A 15487-nucleotide genomic window follows, 5' to 3' on the forward strand; every position below is an offset into this window, starting at 1 on the left:
CAGAGCATGGCAGAAACAATAATATGAAGGCCTCTTTGTGAGCTTGATGCACTCACTACAGAGCAATGCATGACAAAACAAGCATACCTGCAGCAAGATGGGATGTTTATGAAGCTATCCACGGCAAGAACAAAAGCATAGCATGTATGGATCAACTACAACAAGCTTGGCAAAATAGCATATCATGTTAAGAATCTGCCAGAAATATTTTATAGCAAAAGTAGAGCAAGATTGAGTCATGCTATGGTACTCCATAATTGCAAACAAGGGCAGTAATGGATCAATTACAACAATATCTACAAAACATCCTTACTGAACATCTACAAAATATGCATGGATCTCTCTGTAGCATCAACTTTACATGGCAACAAAATAACTGCAGACAAGGACTTTGCATGTCTATGTTGTTGTAGATAGATGGCCCGTGTTGTTGTTTCGTTGAATTTTAATGCGTTCCTAGAGAAAGCTAAGTTGAAAGATGATGGTAGCAACTATACGGACTGGGTCCGTAACTTGAGGATTATCCTCATTGCTGCATAGAAGAATTACGTCCTGGAAGCACCGCTAGGTGCCAAACCCGCTGCAAGAGCAACACCAGATGTTCTGAATGTCTGGCAAAGCAAAGCTGATGACTACTCGATAGTTCAGTGTGCCATGCTTTACATCTTAGAACCGGGACTTCAATGACTTTTTGAACGTCATGGAGCATATGAGATGTTCTAGGAGTTGAAGTTAATATTTCAAGCAAATGCCCGGATTGAGAGATATGAAGTCTCCAATAAGTTCTACAGCTGCAACATGGAGGAGAATAGTTCTATCAGTGAGCATATACTCAGAATGTCTGGGTATAACAATCACTTGATTCAACTGGGAGTTAATCTTCCTGATGATAGTGTAATTGACAGAATTCTTCAATCACTGCCACCAAGCTACAAGAGCTTCGTGATGAACTATAACATGCAAGGGATGGATAAGACAATTCCCGAGCTCTTCGCAATACTAAAGGCTGCGGAGGTAGAAATCAAGAAGGAGCATCAAGTGTTGATGGTCAACAAGACCACCAGTTTCAAGAAAAAGGGTAAAGGGAAGAAGGGGAACTTCAAGAAGAACGACAAGCAAGTTGCTGCTCAAGTGAAGAAGCCCAAGTCTGGACCTAAGCCTGAGACTGAGTGCTTCTACTGCAAAGGGACTGGTCACTGGAAGTGGAACTGCCCCAAGTATTTGGCGGATAAGAAGGATGGCAAGGTGAACAAAGGTATATGTGATATACATGTTATTGATGTGTACCTTACTAATGCTCGCAGTAGCACCTAGGTATTTGATACTGGTTCTGTTGCTAATATTTGCAACTCGAAACAGGGACTACGGATTAAGCGAAGATTAGCTAAGGACGAGGTGACGATGCGTGTGGGAAATGGTTCCAAAGTCGATGCGATCGCGGTCAGCACGCTACCTCTACATCTACCTTCGGGATTAGTTTTAGACCTGAATAATTGTTATTTGGTGCCAGCGTTAAGCATGAACATTGTTATTTGGTCAACCAGAGTAAGATTCGCACCAGAGTGGTACGGTAATCCTATTCTGGAGGTCATGTTACTTGACCATGACGAACCTACGAACTATGAGGAAGCGATGATGAGCCCAGATTCCACGAAATGGCTTGAGGCCATGAAATCTGAGATGGGATCCATGTATGAGAACAAAGTGTGGACTTTGGTTGACTTGCCCGATGATCGGCAAGCCATCGAGAATAAACAGATCTTCAAGAAGAAGACTGACGCTGATGGTAATGTTACTGTCTACAAAGCTTGACTTGTTGCGAAAGGTTTTCGACAAGTTCAAGGAGTTGACTATGATGAGACCTTCTCACCCGTAGCGATGCTTAAGTGCGTCCGAATCATGTTAGCAATTGCTGCATTTTATGATTATGAAATTTGGCAAATGGATGTAAAGACTGCATTCCTGAATGGATTTCTGGAAGAAGAGTTGTATATGATGCAACCTGAAGGTTTTATCAATCCAAAGGATGCTAACAAAGTGTGCAAGCTCCAGCGATCCATTTATGGACTGGTGCAAGCATCTCGGAGTTGGAAAAAACGTTTTGATAGTGTGATCAAAGCATATGGTTTTATACAGACTTTTGGAGAAGCCTGTATTTACAAGAAAGTGAGTGGGAGCTCTGTAGCATTTCTAATATTATATGTGGATGACATATTGTTGATTGGAAACGATATAGAATTTCTGGATAGCATAAAAGGATACTTGAACAAGAGATTTTCAATAAAAGACCTCAATGAAGCTGCTTATATATTGGGCATCAAGATCTATAGAGATAGATCAAGACGCTTAATTGGACTTTCACAAAGCACATACCTTGATAAAGTTTTGAAGAACTTCAAAATGGATCAAGCAAAGAAAGGGTTCTTGCCTTTGTTACAAGGTGTGAAGTTGAGTCAGACTCAATGCCCGACCATTGCAGAAGATAGAGAGAAAATGAAAGGAGTTCCCTATGCTTCAGCCATAGGCTCTATCATGTATGCAATGCTATGTACCAGACCTGATGTGTGCCTTGATATCAGTTTAGCAGGGAGGTACCAAAGTAATCCAGGAGTGGATCATTGGACAGCGGTCAAGAGCATCCTGAAATACCTGAAAAGGACTAAGGATATGTTTCTCGTTTATGGAGGTGACAAAGGGCTCGTCGTAAATGGTTACGTCGTTGCAAGCTTTGACACTGATCTGGATGACTCTAAGTCACAAACTGGATACATGTTTATATTGAACGGTGGAGCTGTCAGTTGGTGCAGTTCTGAGCAAAGCGTCGTGGCGGGATCTAAATGTGAAGCGAAGTACATAGCTGCTTCGGAAGCAGCAAATGAAGGAGTCTGGATGAAGGAGTTCATATCCGATCTAGGTGTCATACCTAGTGCATCAGGTCCTCTTTTGTCACAATACTGGTGCAATTGCCTTGGCAAAGGAATCCAGATTTCACAAGAGAACCAAGCACATCAAGAGACGCTTCAATTCTATCTGCGATCAAGTCAAGGAGGGAGACATAGAGATTTGCAAGATACATACGGATCTGAATGTTGCAGACCCATTGACTAAGCCTATCTCACGAGCAAAACATGATCAGCACCAAGACTCCATGGGTGTTAGAATCAATATTGTGTAATCTAGATTATTGACTCTAGTGCAAGTGGGAGACTGAAGGAAATATGCCCTAGAGACAATAATAAAGTTGTTATTTATATTTCCTTATATCATGATAAATGTTTATTATTCATGCTAGAACTGTATTAACCGGAAAGTTAGTACATGTGTGAATACATAGACAAACAGAGTGTCACTAGTATGCCTATACTTGACTAGCTCGTTGAATCAAAGATGGTTAAGTTTCCTGGCCATAGACATGAGTTGTCATTTGATTAACGGGATCACATCATTAGAGAATGATGTGATTGACTTGACCCATTCCGTTAGCTTAGCACTTGATCGTTTAGTATATTGCTATTGCTTTCTTCATGACTTATACATGTTCCTATGACTATGAGATTATGTAACTCCCGAATACCGGAGGAACACTTTGTGTGCTACCAAACGTCACAATGTGACTGGGTGATTATAAAGGTGCTCTACAGGTGTCTCCGATGGTACTTGTTGAGTTGGCATAGATCAAGATTAGGATTTGTCACTCCGATTGTCGTAGTGGTATCTCTGGGCCCTCGCGGTAATGCACATCACTATAAGCCTTGCAAGCAATGTGACTAATGAGTTAGTTCCGGGATGATGCATTATGAAACGAGTAAAGAGACTTGCCGGTAACGAGATTGAACTAGGTATTGAGATACCGACGATCGAATCTCGGGCAAGTAACATATCGATGACAAAGGGAACAACGTATGTTGTTATGCGGTTTGACCGATAAAGATCTTCGTAGAATATGTCGGAGCCAATATGAACATCCAGGTTCCGCTATTGGTTATTGACCGGAGACGTGTCTCAGTCATGTCTACATAGTTCTCAAACCCGTAGGGTCCGCACGCTTAAAGTTCGTTGGCGATCGGTATTATGAGTTTATGTGTTTTGATGTACCGAAGGTAGTTCGGAGTCCCGGATGTGATCATGGACATGACGAGGAGTCTCGAAATGGTCGAGACATAAAGATTGATATATTGGATGACTATATTCGGACACCGGATGAGTTCCGGGGGTCACCGGATAATTATCGGAGTGCCGGGGGGTTATCGGAACCCCCAGGGGAACTATTGGGCCTACGTGGGCCATAGGGAAGAGGGGAGGCAGCCCACAAGGGGCAGCCGCACCCCCTCCCAATAGGGAGTCCAAATTGGGCTAGGGAGGGGGGCGCGCCCCCCCTTTCCTTCTCCTCTCCCTCTCCTTCCTTCCCCCTTCCTCCTCCTAGTTGGACTAGGAAAGGGGGAGTCCTACTCCTACTAGGAGGAGGACTCCTCCCCCTCCTTGGCGCGCCCCAAGGGCAGGCCGGCCTCCCCCCTTGCTCCTTTATATACGGGGGCAGGGGGGCACCCAAGAACACACAAGTTGATCATTGATCTCTTAGCCATGTGCGATGCCCCCCTCCACCATAATCCACCTCGGTCATATCGTTGCAGTGCTTAGGCGAAGCCCTGCGCCGGTAGCTTCATCATCACTGTCATCATGCCGTCGTGCTGACGAAGCTCTCCCTCGACACTCTGCTGGATCGTGAGTTCGTGGGACATCACCGAGCCGAACGTGTGTAGATCGCGGAGGTGCCGTACTTTCGGTGCTAGGATCGGTTGATCGTGAAGATGTACGACTACATCAATCGCGTTGTCATAACGCTTCCACTTACGGTCTACGAGGGTACGTGGACTACACTCTCCCCTCTCGTTGCTATGCATCACCATGATCTTGCGTGTGCGTAGGATTTTTTTTGAAATTACTACGTTCCCCAACATGTTCATCGGGAGGGGTGTGGCATACCGCAAAATGGGACTCCACAGGCTACTGTTCAGCTACCGTCTACTGCCTCGCTCTAGCTTCCGCGGGCTATTATTCATCCACCGTCGAATTCCTCCAACCTCCACCGGCTACTGTTGATCCAGCCTCCACGGGGTCGTGTTCATCCACCACCAACCGGCTAGGATGTGGCTGCCTCCACGGGGTCCTATTCATCCAACGACAACCATGGGTTCTTGTTCATCCATCCCCCACCAGGAGCTGTTCATCCACAACTAACCAACCGGCTAGGTCGACTCACCATGTCGCGACTTGTTCTACGTATTCCGCACGTGGTAGCAACATGCACTGTTCATCCAGAGGCAACCCAACACCGGTTGGCTACGTCTCGCACGGGGGCTCGATCGGCTTCAGTAAGCAGTAGCAACAACTGATCACTCGGGTTCAGTTAGCAGTAGCAGCGAAGGAATCGCTCGGGTTTGTTAACAGCGAAGGAATCGATCGGGTTCAGTTAGCAGCGAAGGGACCGAACGGCTTCAGTATGTAGTGGGATTGATCGATCACTCGGGTTCAGTAAGCGAACGCCTTGCTCGAGTTCAGTTAGTGAGCGCCTCGCACACACGGGCGTACAAGAGAAACACGCAAACCACACTACATCACTCGGCCCCGACCACCCACCGTACTCGAGAACTCCCCAAAATTTTCCTCGCCCTCCCATTTACCAAGATTTTTTACATCATGGACAGCCCAAAGGATGTCATGCAGGTGTGTCTTCGGCCCACCCAGGACGAAAAGCCCATTTTCTATCATGATGTTTTGTCATAGAAGTAGGAGCCCACCACATCTATGACGATATGCGTTTTTCACAATTATCGTCATAGAAGTGTCATAACCATGACAGAAAAAGGTTTTGTTCGGGCCATAGTGTCATGGATGTGTCTTTTGTTTGAAGTGAGTAGGCTCCGGTTTACCTCCAAACTTAGCCAAAATTAGTGTTTGTCTCTCTACTAGTTTAACCACTTGTGCTTCCATATTCTTGGATCTTGCTTCAAGTATGTGCATATCATTCATTAGTCAAACAACTTACTGGTTAATTCATCAAGTAAGTTATCATGGTTCTTCAAGATATTCTTGAAGTTTTCATTCTGTTTAGTTTGACTAGCAATAAAACTTTTAAGAATTTCTTGTAGAGTTTTCTGTTGCTAGCATTGGCTCCATTAAAATTATTGGGCGCTCCTGTATTGCGTGAAGATTGAAAAAGTTTGAGAACATCAAAAGTATGAAACAATTGCTTGGCTTGTCATCGGGGTTGTGCATGATTTAAATATTTTGTGTGATGAAGATAGAGCATAGCCAGGCTAGATGATTTTGTAGGGATAGCTTTCTTTGGCCATGTTATTTTGAGAAGAAATGATTGCTTTATTAGTATGCTTGAAGTATTATTATTTTTATGTCAATATCAAACTTTTGTTTTGAATCTTTCGGATCTGAACATTCACGCCACAATAAAGAAAATTACATTGATAATTACGATAGGTAGCATTCCACATCAAAAATTCTGTTTTTATCATTTACCTACTCGAGGACGAGCAGGAATTAAGCTTGGGGATGCTTGATACGTCTCCAACGTATCTATAATTTTTGATTGTTACATGCTATTATATTATCTGTTTTGGATGTTAATGGGCTTTAATATGCTCTTTTATATTATTTTTGGGACTAACCTATTAACCGGAGGCCCAGTGCCAGTTTCTGTTTTTTTTCCTATTTTAGAGTTTCGCAGAAAAGGAATACCAAACGGAATGAAACCTTCGCGATGATCTTTCTTGGACCGAAAGCAATCCAGAAGACTTAGAGTCGAAGTCTGGAACTCCACGAGGCAGCCACGAGGCAGGAGGGCGCGCCTAGGGTGGGTAGGCGTGCCCCCAACCCTCGTGGGCCCCTCGTAGCTCCACCGACGTACTTCTTTCGTCTATATATACTCTTATACCCTAGAAACATCGCAGAGAGTAACGAAACCACTTTTCCACCGCCGCAACCTTCTGTACCCGTGAGATCCCATCTTGGGGCCTTTTCCGGCGATCTGCCGGAGGGGGAATCGATCACGGAGGGCTTCTACATCAACACCATTGCCTCTCCGATGAAGCATGAGTAGTTTACCACGGACCTTCGGGTCCATAGTTATTAGCTAGATGGATTCTTCTCTCTTTCTTTGATTCTCAATACAAAGTTCTCCTCGATGTTCTTGGAGATCTATTCGATGTAATACTCTTTTTCGGTGTGTTTGCCAAGATTCAATGAATTGTGGTTTATGAACAAGATTATCTATGAATATTAGTTAGTTCTTCTCTGAATTCTTATATGCATGATTTGATATCTTTGCAAGTCTCTTCGAATTATCGATTTAGTTTGGCCTACTAGATTGATCTTTCTTGCAATGGGAGAAGTGCTTAGCTTTGGGTTCAATCTTGCGGTGTCCTTTCCCAGTGACAGTAGGGGCAGCATGGCACGTATTGTATTGTTGCCATCGAGGATAAAAAGATGGGGTTTATATCATATTGCTTGAGTTTATCCCTCTACATCATGTCATCTTGCTTAATGCGTTACTCTGTTCTTATCACTACAGGAATCAGCTATTTTGCCGTCTGCCACGGCGGACGGCAAAGGCATGAACGGCAGACGGCAAAGGCCTTTGCCGTCAGCCGCGGACGGCAAAAGGCTCCGGCAAAGTAGGCTATGGTAAACAGCTGCTTTGCCGTCTGCTTCCTGGCGGCTGACGGCAAAGGACCTTTGCCGTCTGCCGCGGACGGCAACGAGAGCAGACGGCAATAATTGTGCTCTCAGTCCGTTAAGTGGCTAACGGCAGGCCTTTGCCGTCCGCCGCGGACGGCAAACTTTCTAGTGCCTTTGCCGTCCGCTTCCGCCTCGCCCGCTTCCGCCTCGCCCGCCGCATCGGCCGCCCCCGCTTCCGCCTCGGCCTGAGGCGCCACTTCCGCCTCGGCCGCCGCGTCGCGTCGGCCGCCCCCGCTGAGGCGCTGCCGCCTGCCCCCCTGCCCGCTGCCGCCTCGCCTGCCCCGCGTGCCCCCCGCTTCCCGCTCCCGCGCTGCCGGCTGCCGCCTCGCCTGCCCCGCGTTCCCCGATGCCTCGCGGTCAACGCCGCCATCTCGTCTTCCGCACGCCGCCCTCTCATCTTCCGCGCGCCGCCGTCTCGTCTTCCGCGCGCCGCCGTCTTGTCTTCCGCACGGCCATCTCGTCTTCCGCGCGGCCATCTCGTCTTCCGCCCGCCGCCCTCTCGTCTTCCGCGGCCCGGCGCCTCCCTGCCGCATTAAATCCCGGTGCTATAAAACCCGCCCTGCGCGGCGAGTTTGGTCACACCGGCCACCTCCTCCACCGCCCCGCCCCCCTCCTCTCCCTCTTCACACCGGCGTTCTCTTCGCGGGATGGCGTCCAGCGACTCGGACTCCGACGGCGCGGCACCGGGCGGCCACTGGCCGTCGAGCCCCATGTTGGGGCAGACGGAGGACCTCGCTCGGTTCGGCCTCTACGTGCCACCGGCGGCGAAGCTGCCGCGGCCGTGGAGGATCTCCGTGGACGGATTCCCGACGCAGGGCGTACCGGCGATGCCGGCAGAGCTTCGCGCGCACCCCGGGGGACGCTACAAACGGAAGGGCCGCCGCCATTTTTGGAAGGGCAAGCGGTTCAACGACGTCATCGGCGCCTTCAAGCGCGCCGCCCGAGGGCTCCCTGTCGGCGATCTCTCTCGTCGAGCCGGGCCCTCCCAGCCACGCAGGGCACCCGCTCCCACCCCCGCCCCAGCAGCCCCGGCCGAGGTTGTGATCCCGCCGTAGCAGACGGCGCTCCAGCAGGACGGCGACCCGGAGGACACACCCGGGCTCCTCGCGATCCTGGCGCAGTCATCGGAGGAGGCCGCCGCGGCGGCGGTGCTGGAGGCCCAGGAGGAGGCGGCGCAGCAGGCGGCGATGGAGGCCCAGGAGAAGGCGGCGCTGCAGGCGGCGATGGCGCCGCCGGAGTGGCAGCAGGTGCCGCCGGAGTGGCAGCAGGAGTGGCAGCAGGCGCCGGCGGCGGAGGAGGAAGAGGATTCGGACGACGTCCTGGTGGACTGGGACGACGTCGCGAACCGGTCCAGCAGCGACGATGACGGCGGCAACGGCCCGGCCGTGATTGACCTAGATAGCGACGCCGAGTAGTTTTTTTACTATTTATGTACGAACTACTTTATGTACGAACTTTTTTTAGTGTGTTGTTTGCGGCCCTAAAACTAAACTAAAACTAAACCTAAAACTAAAAAAACAGAAAAAATGGAAAAAAGGGGTAGAGCTCACCTGAGGCAGGGCCGGTGGAGGAGGTCGCCGGTGGAGGAGGGGGGCGGGGCGGTGGAGGAGGTGGCCGATGGAGGAGAGGTGCGGGGCGGCCTGGGGCGACGGGGCCCCGGGGCGGTGGGGCCGGGGCGCCGGGCGGCGGTGAGTGCTGGGGGCGGCGGCGCGCGGCGCGCGGCGGCGGCGGGGTGGGATGTGGGGTGGGATGTGTGGTGGGATGTAGTGCGCGTCGGCGAGGAGAGAGAGGGAGAGAACAGAGAATAACGGGCGGGGGGGGGGGGGTACGGGCCGTTAGGTAGTCTCCTCTTTGCCGTCCGCCACTATTTGCCGTCCGCCCTTTTGCCTCTTTGCCGTCCGCTGGCAGACGGCAAAGAGGTGGGGCGTTAAGTTTTCCCCAAAACGGGCGGGGGGTGGGGGCCACCTCTCTCTTTGCCGTCCGCCAGCTGACGGCAAAGAATCTTTGCCATCCGCTGGCGGACGGCAAAGAGCCCGCAGATGGCAAAGAGCTTCTTTGCCGTCTGCCACTTCTTTGCCGTCAGCTTCTGGGTAGCTGATGGCAAAGAGCTTCTTTGCTGTCAGCTAGCAGACGGCAAAGAGCTGGCAGATGGCAAATTAGCTGATTCCAGTAGTGTATGAACTTAATACTCTAGATGCATGTTGGATAGCGGTCGATATGTGGAGTAATAGTAGTAGATGCAGAATCATTTCGGTCTACTTGACACGGACGTGATGCCTATATTAATGCTCATTGCCTTAGATATCTTCATAACTATGCGCTTTTCTATCAATTGCTCGGCAGTAATTTGTTCACCCACTGTAATACATGCTATCTTGAGAGAAGCCACTAGTGAAACCTATGGCCTTCGGGTCTATTTCTTATTATATTGCATCTCTTTTATTTACATTGCATCTCATTTACTATTTTGCAATCTTTACTTTCCAATCTATACAAAAAAATACCAAAAATATTTACTTTACTATCTTTATTAGATCTCACTTTTGCCAGTGACCGTGAAGGGATTGACAACCCCTTTATCGTGTTGGTTGCAAGGTTCTTGATTGTTTGTGCAGGTACTAGGTGACTTGTGCGTTGTCTCCTACTAGTTGATACCTTGGTTCTCAAAACTGAGGGAAATACTTACGCTACTTTGCTGCATCACCCTTTCCTCTTCAAGCGAAAACCAACGCATGCTCAAGAGGTAGCACTCGCCAGGTCGCCCTGGGTTACTCCGGGCACGGGGGCTATCGCGGCGTTGAAGTCGAAGTCGGGATTGAGGCTAAGAAGGTAGCTGAAGACACGCGAGAACGCACGCCCAAGAAGGTCTCGGCTCTTCTCTTCGATGAGCTGGCGCATCCTCGTGGCCCTGCCTTTGAGATAGGTCATGACCTGGGTGAAGAAGCGGAGGTAGCCGGCATCATTAGCTTCATATGGGCGGGCGATGCTCTCGTCGCAGATGGTGTCTAAGGCCCAATTGGCCGTGATCCTGAGGTCCTCGAGCATCAAGGAACGCTCGCGCTGCAACGTTCGGCGGTGGCCCGCCTTGTCCAAAGCTCTCTCCACAAGGGACGTGACACCCGCGACCTACTGATGAAGCAGCCCGGACCGACATTACGCGTACGCTTACGCGAGACTGGTTCTACCGACGTGCTTTGCACACAGGTGCCTGGCGGGTGTCAGTTTCTCCAACTTTAGTTCAACCAAGTGTGACTACGCCTGGTCCTTATTGAAGGTTAAAACAGCACTAACTTGATGAACTATCGTTGTAGTTTTGATGCGTAGGTAAGAACGGTTCTTGCTCAGCCCGTAGCAGCCAGGTAAAACTTGCAACAACAAAGTAGAGGACGTCTAACTTGTTTTTGCAGGGCATGTTGTGATATGATATGGTCAAGGCATGATGCTATATTTTATTGTATGAGATGATCATGTTTTGTAACGGAGTTATCGACAACTGGCACGAGCCATATGGTTGTCGCTTTATTGTATGAAATGCAATCGCCATGTAATTGCTTTACTTTATGACTAAGCGGTAGCGATAGTCGTAGAAGCAATAGTTGGCGAGACGACAACGATGCTACGATGGAGATCAAGGTGTTGCGCCGGTGACGATGGTGATCATGACGGTGCTTTGGAGATGGAGATCAAAGGCACAAGATGATGATGGCCATATCATATCACTTATATTGATTGCATGTGATGTTTATCCTTTATGCATCTTATTCTGCTTTGATTGACGGTAGCATTATAAGGTGATCTCCCACTAAAAATTTCAAGGTACAAGTGTTCTCCCTGAGTATGGACCGTTGCAAAAGTTCGTCATGCCGAGACACCACGTGATGATCGGGTGTGATAAACTCAATGTTCTTGTACAACGGGTGCAAGCCAGTTTTGTACACGTAGAATACTCGGGTTAAACTTGACGAGCCTAGCATATACAGATATGGCCTTGGAACACTGAGACCGAAAGGTCGAGCGTGAATCATATAGTAGATATGATCAACATAGTGATGTTCACCATTGAAAAGTACTCCATTTCACGTGATGATCGGTTATGGTTTAGTTGATTTGGATCACGTGATCACTTAGATGATTAGAGGGATATCTATCTAAGTGGGAGTTCTTAAGTAATATGATTAATTGAACTTAAATTTATCATGAAGTTAGTACCTGATAGTATTTTGCTTGTCTATGTTGTTGTAGATAGATGGCCCGTGCTGTTGTTCCGTTGAATTTTAATGTGTTCCTTGAGAAAGAAAAGTTGAAAGATGATGGTAGCAATTACATGGACTGGGTCCGTAACTTGAGGATTATCCTCATTGCCGCATAGAAGAATTACATCCTGGAAGCACCGCTGGGTGCCAGGCCTGCTGCAGATGCTACTGATGACGTTAAGAACGTCTGGCAGAGCAAAGCTAATGACTACTCGATAGTTCAATGTGCCATGCTTTACGGCTTAGAACCGGGACTTCAAAGACGTTTTGAACGACATGGAGCATATGAGATGTTCCAGGAGTTGAAATTAATATTTCAAGCAAATGCCCGGATTGAGAGATATGAAGTCTCCAATAAGTTCTACAACTGCATGGAGGAGAATAGTTTTGTCAGTGAACATATACATAAAATGTCTGGGTATAACAATCACTTGATTTAACTAGGAGTTAATCTTCTAGATGATAGTGTCATTGATAGAATTCTTTAATCACTGCCACCAAGCTACAAGAGCTTTGTGATGAACTATAACATGCAAGGGATGGATAAGACAATTCCTGAGCTCTTCGCAATGCTAAAAACTGCGGAGGTAGAAATCAAGAAGGAGCATCAAGTGTTGATGGTCAACAAGACCACCAGTTTCAAGAAAAAGGGTAAAGGGAAGAAGAAGGGGAACTTCAAAAAGAATGGCAAACAAGCTGCTGCTCAGGAGAAGAAACCCAAGTCTGGACCTAAGCCTGAGACTGAGCGCTTCTACTGCAAACAGACTGGTCACTGGAAGCGGAACTACCCCAAGTATTTGGCGGATAAGAAGGATGGAAAGGTGAACAAAGGTATATGTGATATACATGTTATTGATGTGTACCTTACTAGAGCTCGCAGTAGCACATGGGTATTTTATATTGGTTCTGTTGCTAATATTTGCAACTCGAAACAGGGACTACGGATTGAGCGAAGATTGGCTAAGGACGAGGTGACGATGCGCATGGGAAATTGTTCCAAAGTCGATGTGATCGCCGTCGGCACGCTACCTCTACATCTACCTTCGGGATTAATTTTAGAGCTGAATAATTGTTATTTCGTGCCAGTGTTAAGCATGAACATTTTATCTGGATCTTGTTTGATGCGAGACGGTTATTCATTTAAATCTGAGAATAATGGTTGTCCTATTTATATGAGTAATATCTTTTATGGTCATGCACCCTTGAAGAGTGGTCTATTTGTGTTAAATCTCGATAGTAGTAATACACATATTCATAATGTTGAAGCCAAAAGATGTAGAGTTGATAATCATTGTGCAACTTATTTGTGGCACTGCCGTTTGGGTCATATTGCTGTAAAGCGCATGAAGAAACTCCATACTGATGGACTTTTGGAATCACTTGATTATGAATCGCTTGGTACTTGCGAACCATGCCTCATGGGCAAGATGTCTAAAACGCCATTCTCCGGAACAATGGAGCGAGCAAAAAATTTGTGGGAAATCATACATACTGATGTATGTGGTCCAATGAATATTGAGGCTTGCAGCGGGTATCGTTATTTTCTCACCTTCACAGATGTTTTGAGCAGATATGGGTATATCTACTTAATGAAACATAAGTCTGAAACATTTGAAAAGTTCAAAGAATTTCAGAGTGAAGTGGAAAATCATCGTAACAAGAAAATAAAGTTTCTACGATCCGATCGTGGAGGAGAATATTTGAGTTACGAGTTTGGTCTACATTTGAAACAATGCGGAATAGTTTCGCAACTCACGCCACCCGGAACACCACATCGTAATGGTGTGTCCGAACGTCGTAATCGTACTTTACTAGATATGGTGCGATCTATGATGTCTCTTACTGATTTACCGCTATCGTTTTGGGGTTATGCTTTAGAGACGGTTGCATTCACGTTAAATAGGGCACCATCGAAATCCGTTGAGACGACGCCTTATAAACTGTGGTTTCGCAAGAAACCAAAGTTGTCGTTTCTTAAAGTTTGGGGCTGCGATGCTTATGTGAAAGAGCTTCAACCTGATAAGCTCGAACCCAAATCAGAGAAATGTATCTTCATAGGATACCCAAAGGAAACTATTGGGTACACCTTGTATCACAGATCCGAAGGCAAGACATTTGTTGCTAAGAATGGATCCTTTCTAGAGAAGGAGTTTCTCTCGAAAGAAGTTAGTGGGAGGAAAGTAGAACTTGATGAGGTAACTGTACCTGCTCCCTTATTGGAAAGTAGTTCATCACAGAAACCGGTTCCTGTGACACCTACACCAATTAGTGAGGAAGCTAATGATGATGATCATGAAACTTCAGATCAAGTTACTACCGAACCTCGTATGTCAACCAGAGTAAGATCTGCACCAGAGTGGTATGGTAATCCTGTTCTGGAAGTCATGTTACTTGACCATGGTGAACCTACGAACTATGAAGAAGCGATGGTGAGCTGAGATTCCGCAAAATGGCTTGAGGCCATGAAATCTGAGATGGGATCCATGTATGAGAACAAAGTGTGGACTTTGGTTGACTTGCCCGATGATCGGCAAGCCATCGAGAATAAATGGATCTTCAAGAAGAAGACTGACACTGACGGTAACGTTACTGTCTACAAAGCTCGACTTGTTGCGAAAGGTTTTCGATAAGGTCAAGGGGTTGACTAGATGAGACTTTCTCACCCGTAGCGATGCTTAAGTCTGTCCGAATCATGTTAGCAATTGCCACATTTTATGATTACGAAATTTGGCAAATGGATGTCAAAACTGCATTCCTGAATGGATTTCTGGAAGAAGAGTTGTATATGATGCAACCATAAGGTTTTGTCGATCCAAAGGGTGCTAACAAAGTGTGCAAGCTCCAGCGATCCATTTATGGACTGGTGCAAGCCTCTCGGAGTTGGAATAAACGTTTTGATAGTGTGATCAAAGCATATTGTTTTATACAGACTTCTGGAGAAGCCTGTATTTACAAGAAAGTGAGTGGGAGCTCTGTAGCATTTCTAATATTATATGTGGATGACATATTGTAGATTGGAAATGATATAGAATTTCTGGATAGCATAAAAGGATACTTGAATAAGAGTTTTTCAATGAAAGACCTTAGAGAAGCTGCTTATGTATTGGGCATCAAGATTTATAGAGATAGATCAAGACGCTTAATTGGACTTTCACAAAGCACATACCTTGATAAAGTTTTGAAGAAGTTCAAAATGGATCAAGCAAAGAAAGGGTTCTTGCCTGTGTTACAAGGTGTGAAATTGAGTAAGACTCAATGCCCGACCACTGCAGAAGATAGAGAGAAAATGAAAAGTGTTCCCTATGCTTCAACCATAGGCTCTATCATGTATGCAATGCTGTGTACCAGACCTGATGTGTGCCTTGCTATTAGTTTAGCAGGGAGGTACCAAAGTAATCCAGGAGTGGATCACTGGACAGTGGTCAAGAACATCCTGAAATACCTGAAAGGGACTAAGGATATGTTTCTCGTTTATGGAGGTG

This window comes from Triticum aestivum, chromosome 2D (genome assembly GCF_018294505.1).
Source record: "Triticum aestivum cultivar Chinese Spring chromosome 2D, IWGSC CS RefSeq v2.1, whole genome shotgun sequence".
Lineage (NCBI taxonomy): Eukaryota > Viridiplantae > Streptophyta > Magnoliopsida > Poales > Poaceae > Triticum > Triticum aestivum.